The sequence below is a fragment of the Taudactylus pleione genome, unplaced genomic scaffold (assembly GCF_031769625.1).
Source record: "Taudactylus pleione unplaced genomic scaffold, aTauple2 ptg000177l, whole genome shotgun sequence".
NCBI lineage: Eukaryota > Metazoa > Chordata > Amphibia > Anura > Myobatrachidae > Taudactylus > Taudactylus pleione.
The window spans coordinates 694,071-697,711 of NW_028284579.1; the positions used below are offsets into that span (position 1 = coordinate 694,071).

General features: G+C 33.5%; 2 non-coding genes across 2 annotated transcripts; both read right to left on the reverse strand.

Moving 5' to 3' along the window:
- Positions 1-586: 586 nt before the first annotated feature.
- Positions 587-669, reverse strand: TRNAL-CAG (transfer RNA leucine (anticodon CAG)). The gene has a single exon. It is a non-coding gene; the product is annotated as a tRNA-Leu (tRNA).
- A 1,933-nt stretch (positions 670-2,602) lies between these two features.
- Positions 2,603-2,685, reverse strand: TRNAL-CAG (transfer RNA leucine (anticodon CAG)). The gene has a single exon. It is a non-coding gene; the product is annotated as a tRNA-Leu (tRNA).
- Between the last annotated feature and the right edge of the window lie 956 nt (positions 2,686-3,641).

Genomic DNA, 3,641 nt, shown 5'->3' on the forward strand with positions numbered 1-3,641 from the left:
CAGTTTCCAAAGTACATTGAAAAGGGGATGTGCAGTATCTATTTTTCTAATTCATAGAATGCCAAGGAAAAATGCGGTAATTATTTTTTTTGCTCTATTCAGGATTGGATTCCAAGTGTCTAGAATTTGTTGTCTTGTGGATTTTCACTCACCATAGAAAAGACATTTATGAACTTTCCAAGAACTGGCTAATGATTTTGGCTTATGGGCTTGATTGGATGCTATGAAGGAGTGTACAAGTAGGGTTTGAGTTCATGACCACTGGCTTAAAAGAGCAGTGTTCTTACTCCTGAGATATGGAGCCCTGATTTAGAAGTTGGGGTATATTTTATTTTGCAAACTCAGTATATGAAAAAATGTTGACCAAAGAAAAAAATACATATAATATTGATGTCTGAAGTAGTATTTAAGTCCATATTTTTAGGGTAGAATGCAACATTTTCTTTGGTATAAAGCAGAAATAATGGAAGGTTGATTATTCTTCAAAATGGTTTGTGAAACAGATTTGCAGTGAATATCTTAAGCATTTCTCTTCACAAGCAACAAGGAAGAGACATTGTAGAACAAAGAAGAAAAGGAAGAACACTGTCAGAAGTGGGATTTGAACCCACGCCTCCAGAGGAGACTGCAACCTGAACGCAGCGCCTTAGACCGCTCGGCCATCCTGACACAAAAAAAACTAAGTTTCATAAAAATTGGATAAAACTAATTAACCAAAATTACTTTTTCAAAGGTGCAATGTCCATGCTGCTGTTGAAACTATTGATTCAAATATTAGTAATAAATTGCTTTTTCAATTATTTTTCAAAGATGCTTAAAGTTGGATAAATCAAAAAGATATTGTAAAAATAACATTAACACGGAATTACCTATAGTTTAGGATTTTCCAAATATTTGAGAAAATGTTTGACACAAATAACATCTTCACATGATCTACAATTAATGCCTGAATTTTGTATTGATTGATTGAGAGCTGCATTGAAAGAAAATCATTACTCCAAACGTGGCAGTTTCCAAAATACATTGAAAAGGGGATGTGCAGTATCTATTTTTCTAATTCATAGAATGCCAAGGAAAAATGCGGTAATTTTTTTTTTTTGCTCTATTCAGGATTGGATTCCAAGTGTCTAGAATTTCTTGTCTTGTGGATTTTCACTCACCATGGAAAAGACATTTATGAACTTTCCAAGAACTGGCTAATGATATTGGCATATGGGCTTGATTGGATGCTATGAAGGAGTGTAAAAGTAGAGTTTGAGTTCATGACCACTGGCTTAAAAGAGCAGTGTTCTTACTCCTGAGATATGGAGCCCTGATTCAGAAGTTGGGGGATATTTTATTTTGCAAACTCAGTATATGAAAAAATGTTGACCAAAGAAAAAAATACATATAATATTGATGTCTGAAGTAGTATTTAAGTCCATATTTTTAGGAAAGAATGCAACATTTTCTTTGATTGGTATAAAGCAGAAATAATGGAAGGTTGATTATTCTTCAAAGTGGTTTGTGAAACAGATTTGCAGTGAATATCTTAAGTATTTCTCTTCACAAGCAACAAGGAAGAGACATTGTAGAACAAAGAAGAAAAAGAAGAACACTGTCAGAAGTGGGATTTGAACCCACACCTCCAGAGGAGACTGCGACCTGAACGCAGCGCTGACCGCTCGGATATCCTGACACATAAAAAACTATGTTTCATAAAAATTGGATAAAACTAATTAACCAAAATTACTTTTTCAAAGGTGCAATGTCCATGCTGCTGTTGAAACTATTGATTCAAATATTAGTAATAAATTGCTTTTTCAATTATTTTTCAAAGATGCTTAAAGTTGGATAAATCAAAAAGATATTGTAAAAATAACATTAACACGGAATTACCTATAGTTTAGGATTTTCCAAATATTTAAGAAAATGCTAGACACAAATAACATCTTCACATGATCTACGATTAATGCCTGAATTTTGTATTGATTGATTGAGAGCTGCACTGAAAGAAAATCATGACTCCAAATGTGGCAGTTTCCAAAATACATTGAAAAGGGGATGTGCAGTATCTATTTTTCTAATTCATAGAATGCCAAGGAAAAATGCGGTAATTATTTTCTTTGCTCTATTCAGGATTGGATTCCAAGTGTCTAGAATTTGTTGTCTTGTGGATTTTCACTCACCATAGAAAAGACATTTATGAACCTTCCAAAAACTGGCTAATGATTTTGGCTTATGGGCTTGATTGGATGCTATGAAGGAGTGTACAAGTAGGGTTTGAGTTCATGACCACTGGCTTAAAAGAGCAGTGTTCTTACTCCTGAGATATGGAGCCCTGATTCAGAAGTTGGGGGATATTTTATTTTGCAAACTCAGTATATGAAAAAATGTTGACCAAAGAAAAAAATACATATAATATTGATGTCTGAAGTAGTATTTAAGTCCATATTTTTAGGGTAGAATGCAACATTTTCTTTGGTATAAAGCAGAAATAATGGAAGGTTGATTATTCTTCAAAATGGTTTGTGAAACAGATTTGCAGTGAATATCTTAAGTATTTCTCTTCACAAGCAACAAGGAAGAGACATTGTAGAACAAAGAAGAAAAGTAAGAACACTGTCAGAAGTGGGATTTGAACCCACGCCTCCAGAGGAGACTGCAACCTGAACGCAGCGCCTTAGACCGCTCGGCCATCCTGACACAAAAAAAACTAAGTTTCATAAAAATTGGATAAAACTAATTAACCAAAATTACTTTTTCAAAGGTGCAATGTCCATGCTGCTGTTGAAACTATTGATTCAAATATTAGTAATAAATTGCTTTTTCAATTATTTTTCAAAGATGCTTAAAGTTGGATAAATCAAAAAGATATTGTAAAAATAACATTAACACGGAATTACCTATAGTTTAGGATTTTCCAAATATTTGAGAAAATGCTAGACACAAATAACATCTTCACATGATCTACAATTAATGCCTGAATTTTGTATTGATTGATTAAGAGCTGCACTGAACGAAAATCATTACTCCAAATGTGGCAGTTTCCAAAATACATTGAAAAGGGGATGTGCAGTATCTATTTTTCTAATTTATAGAATGCCAAGGAAAAATGCGGTAATTATTTTTTTTGCTCTATTCAGGATTGGATTCCAAGTGTCTAGAATTTGTTGTCTTGTGTATTTTCACTCACCATAGAAAAGACATTTATGAACTTTCCAAGAACTGGCTAATGATTTTGGCTTATGGGCTTGATTGGATGCTATGAAGGAGTGTACAAGTAGGGTTTGTGTTCAAGACCACTGGCTTAAAAGAACAGTGTTCTTACTCCTGAGATATGGAGCCCTGATTCAGAAGTTGGGGGATATTTTATTTTGCAAACTCAGTATATGAAAAAATGTTGACCAAAGAAACAAATACATATAATATTGATGTCTGAAGTAATATTTAAGTCCATATTTTTAGGGAAGAATGCAACATTTTCTTTGATTGGTATAAAGCAGAAATAATGGAAGGTTGATTATTCTTCAAAGTGGTTTGTGAAACAGAATTGCAGTGAATATCTTAAGTATTTCTCTTCACAAGCAACAAGGAAGAGACATTGTAGAACAAAGAAGAAAAAGAAGAACACTGTCAGAAGTGGGACTTGAACCCACACC